A 14,530-nucleotide genomic window follows, 5' to 3' on the forward strand; every position below is an offset into this window, starting at 1 on the left:
CGTTGCTGTGTTGAATATATTTTGTCTTTGTCTACCCCTGTAACTCCAAACTGTCTGACTGTTGCCTCTGCTCCCAGTTTCACCCGTTATATAGCTGCTTATGACCTCATAAATATCATCATGTTCTCTTCCCCCCTCAAAAAAAAAAATCCAATGAATTTATTGCCCATTGATTCTAAATGGAAACCACTTTGCATTGATGTAATTTTTCAAGGTAACAGTTCATAGACAATAAATTTACTGCCTTATAGCTTGATGTACAAAATGGATATTATATCAAACCAAGCACAGTAAAGTTTATAAATCTGGCATTAAAAAAAAAAAAAGTAGCTTCCAGTTATAAATCATGAGTTAACAAAAGGGTCAGACATTGGTTGAAATGACCAGGGCACTAAGACAGCTGATTTATGAGCCTTAGCAGGCTTGACGCAAAGCTTCTGATATGAAATGTACTTTTTTTCTTCCTTTTGTGAGATGGATGGATGTGTTGTGTTGTATTTGGGGCTCTTGTGCCAGAAAAAGTAAAAGAGAAGGGGGGTTAAACATCTAGTTAATTTACAAAGAGAACGTTAGGGGAGTTCAATTTTTTTTTTTCTTTGTAGCATTTCACATCTATTTATTTGAGAAGACCTCATCCAATGTTGCCCCAGAGAATTGTCTTGGCAGAGAAACTACAGCTTCCATCTGGAGACTTGCTTGGTACATATAAACTACTTTGGTTGATATTAAACACAGGTCCCTCACTAGACTGGAAGACCCTTTTCCATTTCACTTATCTTCTCATTCCTTCAGTTGGAACTAATTACTTAATTCTGTGTGTGCTAGTTAGGGTTTTTTCCCTGTTTGCCTTTTGCTTTTATTTAATGCTAACACTGTGGTTGCTGTATGTAATTTTATAACTTTAGGTTTTTATTTCCCTTCATCTAGCATATTTTGTCTTCTCTACTTACAATTTCATTTTTCATATGAAAGACTATGGACTGACTGGACTGGTCCCTCACCTTTGTTCTCTATGAAGCATTGTATCCAACTGTATGGAGCCTTGAAAAGTAAAAAAGTAAGTTTATGACAATTTTCTCTCCTTTACGTGTTGAGAAGATTATGCCTGTTCGGGTTCATAATAAATTGAGGTTTGGTAATTTTCTTTCCTACCTCTCTAATGAAATGTTTGTGCCTTCAAATGCTCTTCAAAAACACTATGAAATCCAACTAATGTTACTAAATTTCTTTCCCGATGCTGAATTGTGTGATAATTATAAGTTGCAAAAGGAGTGAACTTATCTGCTTCCTTTTTCCTTCATTAATGTTTCCTGTTGAAGGTTAATTTTAATATCGTAAATCCTGTGGCTCCTAGGACTAACGTCAAGCTAGCAACATTGGTCAAGTAGAATAGATGTATTTCTGCTGCAGGTCTGATTCAAAGAGAGCATTCCCCACACATGCATGGTTAACAGGTTGTCCAGAAAAGTTGCAGACCCTATGAATCACAGAATGGCTGAAGTCAGAAGGCGCCTCTGGAAACCATTTAGTCTAACCCCCCTGCTCCAAGCAGGGTCAGATAGAGCAGTTTGTCCAGGAGCATGTTCAGTCAAGTTTGAATATCTTCAAGGACAGAATGGGACAGAATTTCAAAACTAAGCTTGACGAGGCTCTGGGCATCCCCATATAAGTTCAAATGCTCTGCCTTGAGTGCAGAGGTGGGGAGTGGGATTGGTGAGAGAGGAACTTCAGAGGTCCTTCCGACCTAAACTTTTCTGTCATCCTGTGTGTACAGAGAGGTCTAGTATTGGCTTATAGAGCACATGCTGCAGGTGTCTGAGCTACAAATCCTGTTTCTCTGGACTTCTCTTTGCTGAAGTGAGTGGATATGACAAAAGAATTTCTCTACAGAATTAACCTAATACATTTTATATGCCTCTCTCCCTGTGCTTCCCTACGAGAGAAATAAGTAGATAGAGAGGAATTCTCTCTCCTCATCTGAGTCATACAACTCTATGTTCCAAAACTGCAGACAGTAATTAGGTCTGATTTGATGCATGATCTCACTGTTGGTGCTGGATGCTCTGTACAAATGCTTCTCCTTCAGTCAACTATCAATGACAATGGCATTATCAATATTCACTCTGAGCATCCTCCAAGGAAAGCTAATGAAGCACTTTTCACAAGCAAGTAGTGTCCTTTGTCTTCTCTCAAGGAAGACTCAGCCTCTTAGAGCCATCATGAAGTGCGTCATGTGGAAGCTGGGCAACTTGCCCACAGCTTATTGCCTTTACTCAGATTTGAAGTTGTCACTTAGACACTTTTTCCTCCACCAAAATGTCAAAGGCATTTTCCTCAGGGGACAGCGCACACGTCATCATGCAAAGCAAAGAAACAGCTCATCCTAAACAAAGGTGCAAAACCCTGAATACATGGGTGAGGGAAGTAAATGTGAATTCCACTTTGAAAACTTGGAAATTTAGTTGCAAGAAACTTTTAATTTTTATCAAAACTACTATTTTGTGGGAAAACGTTTTTAAGTTCTTATTTATGCTAATAGGCTTTATTTCAAGTGCTTCAGTTTAAAATAACAAGGCAGCAGTACTCCAGATAAATTACTGAGCAGTCTGAATGGTAAGTATATGTTACCCTATCATAAAATATTATCCTTAATTATCAACAACTATCCTTGGTTTAAAATGTCTCATGAAGAATAAGTTGCTAATGAATTCAAGAAAACTTTTTAAAAAAAAAAAAAAAGACACAACAAACCCAACAAACCCACCCCCCAAAATTATCCACCTTCTGAGTAAAATAGTACGGATGAATTCTAATCTATAATACAAAAGTTCTTTTTCCTGTTTTACATTGCTTTAGGATAAGTAAGCACAAGTTATTTTAGTCAGGTATTGTTGGCAAAAATAGGAATTTCAGAGAAGACATCATTTAGCAGTAGCATTTGTATGAGGGACTTTTTCCTAGGGTATAACTTTTGGTGTAACTTTTTGGCTCGAATTTAGTTTGCATAAAGAGGCGTGCAATAGAATGTTTTTGTATTGACACTGTAATTGCAGATGAGCTTATTATTATATAAATGTCCAGCTCTTCCTTGAATTTTACTAGAATTTTTGACTTAACATTTTGTTTCAATGAGTTATACGTGTTGGCTGTGTGAGAGAAAAATTATTTGTAGTGTTATTTCCTTCCCTGTTAAAGTCTAGCATATCATTTAGGGGGGTTGGGATTTTTGCTTTGCTGTCATTGCTGCTTTAGCACATCAGTTCTCTCCTCATTAACACCTAAGAAGTTAGCTTTAACTTAAAATTTCTCATTTTAGCTAATTATTCAGCTTCATAGCACAATTATCAAATCTGTTTTGCATACTGAAATAGCTGCGTTCTGAGACCATATGTGCAATAAGTTTTTTTCCTGCCACTACTTTGCATTGCCTTATCTATAGTCTGCATTTTAGAGTATACTGAAAATAGCCTGTTGGGACACTCAGCGGATCAAAGGAAAACACTAACGATAACTTGGGCACTTGCTGTTAACTTCCTTTTTTGAAGATGCTTCTTCTGCCCACTGTGTCCAAACCGCAATGTAGCGCGTGGTAGATAGTGCTATTTGGTTATACAGAACATCTGGTGTATTTGGGTACACACAGCAGTATTTCCATTTTCTGAATTTCTCTCAAAGTTATGTAGGATCTCTGAGAGGTTCTGACGGAGGTTTTCTTGTTCTGTGGTGGGCTGAAGGTGCAGAGGTGAGTATGTGTGCTTAACTGAACACATACCTCTGTGTAAATGAAGACGGCAGGTTCGTAGGCCTTTCTGAAGATATTTTATTTTGCAACAGAATTGGCAAGTGCTTTAAAAATTCTCTAGTACAGGATCACAGCTGCCAAAACATTGCTCCTTTGTAGTATAGTTTCCACCAGTATGGGGGAAAAACCCTCTTGATTTTTTGCCCTGCTGGCCTGGCACACTGTAGTCTGGATATATTCTCCAAGTGAAGCTTGACAAACTGGTCCTTAATTCCCCTGTCCTCTCAGCACTACAGAATTAGCAAACTGAAGCTTCACACTGTTTGACATGAGGGAAAGGAAGTCTGGCGTGACTGGAGCTTGGAAATATAGTACATTGATATCTTATGGGAATCAGATTCCGGATAATGCATCCACAAACAAAGGAGCAGAGACCAATCTTGAAATAAGGTTTCTTCCACAAAAAATGTAATGGAACTAACTATGCAATTACAGTTTATTTTTAAAACTGAAATTATGAGAGCAGACGGTATGAGGAAAGAGAGGAAAGCTGCTGCAGCAAGCGTGCAATTTTCTCTATACCTTTCTTCCGCTCTCCCAAGGTACCCCAAATAATCTGGTCAACCATAATAAGAAATTATGATCTGGACAAAAGCAGAGTAAAAACTTCTTTATCTCATTTTTCTGGTCAGCACAATGCACAGAAAGGAGTACAGAGCATCCTTGCTGAAAGGCACAGGCTTTTAGTCAGTGACTCTTGTTTCATCAGTCCCAGCTATAGAGCAAGCTGGAGACTTGGGCTCACTTTCTTCAGAGGTGCACGTCTGCTTCCGCAACACTGCTGCACTTGGAACCTGTAAAAGTTCCCAATTTGGGCTGCTTTGTTGCAGAGACGTCTGTTGTGAGGCATTTTCAAGGTGAAGTGCTGGATTTTTAGAGACTTTCCAATAGTCCAGAGTAGTCCAAATCAGCTCTAGCCCTAGACACAGCACAGCAATCCTTCTCTTCCGGGTGCAGGGAGCGCAGGGAGAGCACTGGGATGTGTGACTACGTTTTCCTGCTTGGCTTTCTGAATTGGGCTAGATCAACTTTTGTGTGGCTGTATTTTTTTGACAGCCAGCCAGTGCACCTCGACCAGTAGCGGGTACCTTGTTTTTGTTCAGACTACATTGCAAAGATCGGAACCCTTCTCCCTCCGCTCCTGCGGGCTTGGTCCCCGGTGGGCTGCGGGGCGCTGAGCTCCCTCCCGGGAGGGGGCGCTGAGAAACTTCCCGAAAGGGCCGGAGCGCTGGAGCAGGCAGTGAGGTAAACTTCGGGCTTGGGAAAGGTAACTAAATTGGAGAAAAGCAGCCGGGTGGTGTTGGTTTTGTGTTCGCCCCCCCCCCCCCCCCGCATTTTTCTCTTCTGAGAAAAAGGTTTTATTTCTCTTAATTTCTTGCATATGTATCGCTTTCTCAGCTGAAGAACTCTACCTTTTTTTTTTTTTTTTTTAAGAATGATTACATAAAATCAAGGGACGTTTACTCTGGAGGAAGTATCCACACAATGTGTGTTGTTTTTTCTTATGTAGCTTCACTGATGGGGGTCAGCATCACTGCTGATATCGAACTGCATCGAAAGCTCAATCTACTGAAGAGCACCACAACAATTATGTGGATCAAAGTAAAGCACACAATTGGTTGAGAACAGTCTTCACTCTTGAATGGTTCTTGGATGAAGAGTGGTGTGATTTGCTCTGCTTTCTCATTTACTACCATCTTTTCCTTCTCCTAATGCCTTCACTGTCTTGTCATTTCTAGAAGCAGTCCAGGCTTCTTCTCATGTTAAGCTTGGAAGACCTGCCTTTGCCACCTGGTTTAACTGTCTGAAACCACAGCTAAAGCATTTTGTGCAGGATTTTGACCTTCATGGGACTTCTGTGTAGCAGCCCCTTTGTTAGTCCTCTGTTACACCTTGTTCCGTTCCATGTACCAGTTTACCTTTCTTCTCCCTTCCTGCTTGTGCTCTTGTTAAGTTCCCGGCACCATTCCTCTGTTTGTCTGTTTGCCACAGGTGGAAGTGCAAGGAGTGGAAAGAAAGAAGGAGTTTTTAAAGGGGGGCTGGGGGGGTGGATGGGTGTCGGGAAGGTGCCTGCAGGACTCGGTCCTCGTTCCAGCGTCGTCACAGGACCATGGACAGGGAGCGGAAGGTGACCCCGGGTGGTGCTGGAGCCCTTGTGGCTGCTCCTGTTGACGGTGTATGAAGTAAGGAATATACCGAAAAAAGCTTCTCTTCCCCCTCCCCTCCCCCCCGCCTTACCAATTGTCTTCTAGTTTGGTGAGAAAATGGACACCCTCAGCAAATAAAGCTATGGAGTTTACGATTGCTTTCTGTTCCTCTCCATCCTTGACCGCATAAGCTTGGTCACATCTCTGCCTCCCTGCGGTTCTGGTCTCAAGAGATCCCAGCTTCCAGTCAGCCTTGGTCACATCCCTGCTGGTCCGTGTTCCCAGGCTGTCCAACAGCATCTGTAGGGATGAACTTAGCAGTGGGGAATACTTGCCAAACTATCCAGTAAGTTTGCTATATTTGTTCTCAGGATGATTAGCTTGGATGATTCCCATCAGCTATGGTCCTTTGTAACTGAAAATATAGTGTATCATGTTGATAACTTTTTTTTTTAATTAACATGTTTAAATAACTGGTAGGAACCAAATACTAGTTTTAATTAGTATTTAATTTGGACAGGCTTTGAAACAGAGCCTTTGCTCATTGTAGAGCTGAAGACCATGAAGGAATGCTCTGAGGGCAAGATAATAAAAACTATATGTTGATATATATCGTGACATTGCTGGGGATTCATATAAAACTGCTAGATCATTTTTTCTACTACTGTCCATCCCTATACTATCTCAGCACAGATCGTGCAACTTTTATTTTATTATGAGTTAATTAAATCAATTTTTGTCTGTCTGCCAGAGCAAAAGCACAGGCTGTAGGCCTTGCGCATGGCATGAAGATACATATGTGGTCTAGGGGATATATCAGGGAGCGATACTTGTTGAGATAGTTTTGGGGATTGCCTTGGAGAGAAGGAATCAAATTTTGTGCCTGCTGTGTGTCTGTAGCAGGTTTTGCTACAAATGATGGGAACAGCCATGCTTGAATCTCCTGTCAGAGGCAATTGATTTGCTACAAAACAAAGCTCACAAGTGCACAAGCTTATGTTCACGGTGGCTGATTGGGTAGGATGATCCTTTTAGAAAAACAGCCAAACACAGTGCAGGCTTAACAGTACCCTTCTATCTGTGCATGTTACAGTACAGACATGCAGACCTTAGTAAACATAATTGAATGATTACCTTTGGTTTTGTTTATACTGCTGTGTAAGAACCTGCCTTTCTCTGCAACTGTGGATCACGTGTACCTTGTATTCCTGGATATTCACAGTAGTTTTTCTATTCTAGGGTATCTTTGGACTTTTGTATAAGCACTGTTGTTATATAGAATATATGTATATTTGTAGTTTTATCAGCAGTAGTTATTATATTTTTTTTTTCTAAAACAATAGTGCAGTCTTCCTGAGGTTTAATTCAGGCTGTAGTAAGAAATTAGCAAGCTAATCCTGCTGCAGAGCTAGGTGACTGCTGCCTACTATGATATCTTCACTCTTGTTATGTTCTTAAACTCAGACCATTCGTTATTTTTTAAGTAGATTATTGAGGGTTTTTCTATACAAATTATTGTTCTGGAGCTGGCCCACACAGACATCTATGCAGCTGAGGATTTGAAAAAATGAACTTCAGCTTTAATATTTCTGTCTGCTCAGGCTTCAAACACAACTTTTAAAAAGATGGCACTACTAGTGTCAAAAAGGGCAATACCCTGCTGATTCTTTTCTTAGTGGTTTGAATGATGGGGTGGGCAGGCCAGGCTGTTGTCTTGCATTTTTTCTGGCTCAAAGTGAAGAAGTACAGAAATACTAAAGCAGCAGGTTGCAAGAGACGGATGATGCATAAGAGCTGTCTTCCAGATTTTCCTGCTTGAGACTACTCTGTTACCTGCAATGGGCTCTGCCTCATTATTTTCTTATTACAAACCATTTTATCAGAAACTTATTAAGATTTTGCTGTCTTTGAAGATGGTGCTCTTTTTCATTATCTAAAAGAGCAAGAGGATAAGTGCTTTCATCTACCCTGGGGATGGAACAAAGGCAGTTTTGTCAGAGGTGTCCTTATGCTTTTCTTTATTTTCCTGTCCAGATTTTCACATTTGTTGTACACACGTTCTTCCTGGTTTTACCAGAGGCTTAGGATCACTTACCACTCTAATATCCACAGCTGATACTAGAGGACAAATTTCAGGTAGTTCTGTAGAAGTTAAGTGTGTGGGCAGGAACCACTGACTAATTAAAGAGGTATCCCAATAATCATTGGCATTTAGCTGTCTTACTTAGCGTAGGCAGTAAATGAATGGCTCACAAAAACATAGTTTAATTTTTTACTGTGCTTTCCAAGTGCATAATCCCTTTAATCCTTCACTACCTGGAGGTTTTTTTGTTAATTAAATGGAATCTCTGCAGGCTCGGTGATTCACATTTCAGGACAAATACGTGTACTTAACAGGGGGAAAGTTGGCATTGGTCTCACTGGGCAACTTGAGGTTTAAAGTGGTTCTTTCAAGGTTATTTTGTAAATGAATGCATGTTTCTTGGCAGTCAGCCACATAGAATCTTCCCTTCACTGCTTAAGAGATGGATTCCTGTTTCTCAAATAATTCCTGCTGCAAGCATTATTTTTCTCTGGGAGGACTGACTTTCCAACTGATGTTGACCAGAGGGAAAGCTGTCCCTGGGGATGGGAGTGATCAACAGCAGTAGGCATTAACAAAGGTTAAGGAAGCAGATATCAGATCTTTGTCTTGTGATTTGGCAAGTTGAATGTTTCTGGAACTAAGTAATGGGAGCAAAATCCCATTTCCTGCAAGAATTCCCAAGACAGATTTATGATATAAGAGAGTTCCGAAGAGCAGTCAGTGTTTCGCCTGTTACTCTTGTTCCTTTGCTACGCATGCATTTTTTATGAGTAAGGCTTGTAACAGACAGGACCAACTGGTTACTTCTGAGCAGAGTCTGCAGAAGAGATATGGAAATAAGAAAAATCCACCCGTGGATGGAAGAATATGGTTTCCATGCTTGGAAGCGTGGGATTAGGACCTGTATCACAAGATAGATACCTGATGTGCTAGTTCCCACACAGTCCTGTCTTTTCTCTTTGTGTTCTCGCTGCCAGCTGTGTAGCTGCTTGCTTCTAATGTGCAGAAGGACCATCTGGTTAAGAAGAAACTCATATAGCAGGAGGTGAAGGATATGTAAGACCAGGAGAGCAAATGCGGCAGATCTTTGCAAAGAACAACACTCAAACTAGCTTTTAGATGCTCTTTATGTTCCTGCTCTCATTCCCTCCATTTCTCCACTAGTCCTTGTGACAATCCTCCTTCCTTAAGCAGGAGAGGGTGGTGGGGAGGTATTTCTGCCTGTTTGTAACTGCTCAGCTGTATTCCTGGCCTTTTCAGCTGAGAAAGTGGGTTGCTTTACAAAGCCTAGAGCATGCATATAGTAGTATCCAACCCCAGCACTTGAGTAGTTTTTCTAAAAGCTTTTCTATACAAGACAAGCAGGAGTTATGCTTACAAGGAGGTAATCCATTGCCAACCACCATCTGTGGAAATAGTGGATAGTGCAGGAAGCTTCCAAAGCCTTCTTCATTTACTACTCGTTTCTGCCACCATAGTAATATTTGGTTTACATTATGATCTCTTTCTGTGTCATTAGGAATGACTGGAAGAAGGTGCAGAAACAGTTATATAAGGTAGGATAAGTAGTACTGCCACAGTACAGTAAATCCTTTCCCTGTTCTGTAATTCCCTGAGGCATATTTAATCACTCTTGAAAAGCACATAAATGTTCCATGTTTCAGCCTCACTGTTCCATGTAAGAAGCATTCTGATCACACCGTACTCTATTGATGAGTGCAGACACAGTGAGATGCAATGACGAGAGAATATGTTACTGTCATATCTGCTGGCTTCCTGCAGAGAGTGCCTCTTCACGTTTCTAAATCCTGTAACTCTCAAGTTAAAGAACAGCTGCTTCCTTTTCTCTTATTAGAACTCCTAAGTTTGAGGGAACCATCAAGCGTTTTCTGTGGTAAAAAAACCTCTACTTTTTGAAGGTAATACACTTATTAAGGTGTACCACAGCAAGTCAAAAAGATGCATTATTATGGTTGGCTGTAACACTGATAATGTAGATGGGGGAAAAAAAATAAGCTCTTTGGCCTTCTGGTGAGATTGTAGCTTGACAAGACAACTGTGGTGCTGAACTGCAGCTCATATTGAGTTAATGTTTCCTTCTACCCCCCCTTTCATATACATCTCCACTGTATTTTCCATTCTAGTTTAACAAAAATATATTATGCTTTAGATATCTGAGTAAATTTTGCTTTTGGCATGTATGTTCATTGTCTTTAGAATTGTGTTCTACTCTTTCAAAGCTGCTCTAAAATTTGTATAAAGGTGCATTGAGTAAAAGTAGTGTGATACCTTTGGTTTGGTTTTGGTTTGTTTTTTTTCCCTGCTTACAGGACTGTATAGTGTTCTCTTCAAGTTAAATGGTTTATACCTGTTCTAAACGGAAAGTATCAAAATATCAATACTGTGAATATTAGAAGAATGATTTTTTTTTTTTTAAATAGAAGTTTCTCAAGTCTATAGTGTTGTAGTTAAAGGCAGATTGTCTCTTTCACCTCTCCATCCACCTTCCTCTTTTTTTCCAGAATTGTGTTTGTTCTAAACCTGCTAAAATGCTTGTGTACAGGAGAACATTGAGCTAACGTAATCTAAGATTCGGTTTAAAACTGACTTAAATGGGTAACTCAGACATTTTATTTCAGTTTTAAAATGGTTTGTTTCTATTTGGATTATGTAAACTGAGAGTAGATTTAACAGGTTATGGTAACTATGATAAGTCATCCTTAAATTGAAGTAGGTGTCTTTGTACAGGGTTTTGCACTTGGGAAATCAAATAAAACCTGAGTTATTTTCTTAATGCAAACAGGTTAGACAAACAGGAGAGGTTTTCCCTGATTTCAGTGGGTGTTCAGCTGGTGGTTTTTTCATTAAAATACAATCCAGTTTGCTTCAGAGCGTCACAGGAATAGTCTGCTTCTTTAACTGGCAGGCACCCAGGATCTGGAAGGTGAAAGGAAACATAGTAGGTGATATCATAACAAACTCTTGCCAAATTGAGGTTAGAGGGAATTTCCATTTTCTTTGTAGATGGTATTAAAAGTTCTTATTTACAGTGAGGGCAATGACGGTATCCAACAGCCTTTCTCATGCCAGTTCCAGGGATAGAGGGATGCTCAGCCATCTGTTCCCGATGAACAGCTACCACAAAACCTGTGGGCTGGAGAACCTCCTCCGACAGACTTTGAAGAAAGCAGTGTCTCAGGGACAACTTGCTCATAGGAACAGAGGTAACGCTTGGTGACAGAATAAGACTTTGTATAATTTCAGTAGTGAAAATTACCTTGACTTTTTATCACCTGTTTAAAATGCAAGCAGAGTGGCTACAAGTTACCTGTTTAATACTATTTCCTATGCGTTAAGTCTCTTCAGAGCGGACCATCTCCTATGGAGGTGTCGCGGTTTGGGCTTTCACATCATTAGTGTTAGTGTCAGAATGACTGTCAGAGAAGACTATGCTTCTATCCTATGAAGGATCTGACAGAAAGACTGAAAATAAGAAATCACGTTCTCCTTTTAAAAAAATATACGATGTTTATATGTTTGAGCTACAAACCTTTTGCTTTCCTTTGCCACACTCTTGCAAGCAATTATGAAGTCAAGACATGTGACAAACACTGTTTTAATTACTGATGCCAATGACTGTGCCAGGAAATGGTGCTGGTTCTGGAAGCAATAAAAAAGCAGTAGGCTCCCCTGGTTAAACTTATCTTTAAAGAAGTTTTGTCTCCTTTTTCCATGCCTTCAGAACTCTGCCTGACATCACCTGGGCCTCCACACGCAATCTGGCTAAGAGGACACTTTCTGACTTCCAAGAAAAACAAATGGAAATGCAAAAATCTTGCATCTGGCCTGTTACCTCATCCTTGGCCACCTGGGCTGCTTGAAAGTCATCATGGCATTCCCGATTCCTTTTTGCTTGCTACATAATAAATTAAAAAGACTGTTGAGAAAAGAGACATTCACAGAAAGCAGACAACATTTAGGGGTCAAAGAGTCAGAAGGACCGATCCGCATTATTTCTGGATGAACTGGTAAGTTTCTTCAGGTATTAAAGAATCTATATGTTCAATAAGAGCTCTCTGTGAAGCCAAGATGCACCCGATCTATGAATTATTTGCCATCACCAAAAATATACTTGTTTTCCACAGCCCTGTTCCTGAATTACGGACAGTCAGGCTTTACTCCTTCCTTCTACCTTAACTACCAGTCATCAAAGACACATAGTGCAGTTTCTTCCTCTTCTTCCTCACTGGATGGAGAATTTTACAGTGCTCAACATGCATGCAGGAAGGCTGTCATCCTCTGTGTTAAGAAACAGACAAATTCAGCCACAAATTCTGTTCTGGAAAGCTAGTAGAAGCTTAATTCTGACAACAGTGTTTCTTTTAATCTAGTAACTGAAGATCCCAAAATCATACTGTGCAACATTTTTTCAAAAACTTGAGAGAACAAAACTTTCAAAAAAATTGCATGTGGCATCCTGAATGATTTTGATCAGATGCCTATACCATTTCTGTTTCTGTGGCTCATATAGTACCGCTTGTCAACTGCTGATGTGCACGTTATCTAGCTTTGACTGAAGTTTTATTAGTGGCTATGGATTTTTTTTCAGAAGACAAAAGAATAATTTAAAAATGAAAAAACAGGAAGTTACAAATGTGTGGCTTTTTTCCAGATGCAAGCTTCTGAACAAACTTAATTGATGGGTCTTCCCATCGCATTTCCATAGCACACTGCCAGAATTGGTTTTACAGCTGTATCTGCTACATGCATAATGAAAAGGAAGATTTAAGCAAGTTCTTTAGTACTTTTAAATAAAAATATCTGTCTATGTGGGGTCTAGAATAGGAACAAGCTTCTGCTACATTTGTTCTATGTGGTCACAGTGAAGACAAATTACACAACACACAACAATGAATTATGTTTGAGGAAGCGCATGATTCTATGGCTATAATTTAAGTTCTTTATAGCAAGCCACAATTCACAGAACTTGAATATTGTATAAATCTGAAACTGCTAAACACTCCAACTATCTTGGTAGTTACAGTGCTGCTTTTGTTATGAACTGTAATGTCCTGCTCTGCTGTTTAACGGCAAAACAGATTAATTCACCTATATTTATTTTCTGTTCTATGATGACCACAGAAAATACAACCGCTGCTGCCAAGGCATTCTGGTAGCAAGCACTGCAGTCTGTTGTGTAAAGTGCCGCTGTATTCCCTTTGCATTTGAACCATGATTTATTTCACTTTTGAAAATAAGGTATCTTTCCTTTCAGGGCTTCTTGGTTCTTATTTGTAAACACGACTGCTTTGTAGGTGTAATTGAAGTACTTCACAGGTACACACTCAACCAATCTCTTACTCTGCTCCTGTGGCCAGACGGTGTGCGTTGCTGTGAAATGAAATCTGCATGCGTTTAACAATACATTCTTGTGCCAACAAAATCTGTTTTATCATTAATTCAGGCTTCCGCACTCTCAAATGACACCAGTCACAGCTAGAATTATCTACATAATGCTTTGATTGAAAGGAAGATTGCTCCTGACATTTAGTTCAGAATGTATTTTCTTTCTGTGAATGACTATTCCTTGAAATAGCCCAGAAAGTCAATTTCAATGTAAATGTGTCCCTTATTCTCAGAAATCAATTGGCACTTATTTAGGTGGGGTTTTTTCCTCCAGCCTTTTTTTTTTTTTTATTGATTCATGGGAATTTTATGCCACTCCTGAACACAGCAAAATAAAACTGTCTGGAAAAAGTGTTGTAAGGAGCACCTCACTGTTCAGTAAGTAGATTTCCTTTTGCTTCAGGTACAGAAAAGGAAAATAAGGGGTTTGCACTGTCTTCAGGGCATTTCAAAATATATGTAGACTGCACCGACAAAATGTAAAATTCCAACTGGTGTCTCCTTTTCCAAAGAGAAAACACCAGTTGTTTTGAGGTTTTTACAGGATGTGTACACTACTTCTCATACCTTATGTGTGGATTAGAAACTAACCACAAGCAGAACTATCTTATCCTGTTCTAAGATATCGTCCACTGGTGCAAAGGTCACTTTTTGACTTATAAATAGATTGGTGTCTTTTCATGTGTCCTGTCCATGCCTTTGTGAACCTGACATAATAGTCGCTTACTTCTTATGGTTGAAAGTACTAATAGGAGACCTGGGTTAGGGATTAAAAGAAAGATTTATTTAAACATACTGAACGTCAGACTTTGGTATGACATTTATTTTCTCACATACTGTTTTATATGTACTTGTATACAAGTTTATCAAAAAGTGTAAGTGGTGTTTGGTGAAAATAATCTGCTATCATAATCTGCTATCGTAATCTTCTGCTGAATGGAGAGATAGCCTGTCATTCTTCAAGCACAAGAATAGCGCTCTCTAAGTTGAGATCACAGGGGAAAATCACGCTTTACATGACACATTGGTGGGGTTTTGCTAGAACATTTACTGAAGAAATAAAATATTTGGGTTTGTGAAAGGTTAAAA

Source organism: Vanellus vanellus (assembly GCF_965231255.1).
Source record: "Vanellus vanellus genome assembly, chromosome: 20".
NCBI lineage: Eukaryota > Metazoa > Chordata > Aves > Charadriiformes > Charadriidae > Vanellus > Vanellus vanellus.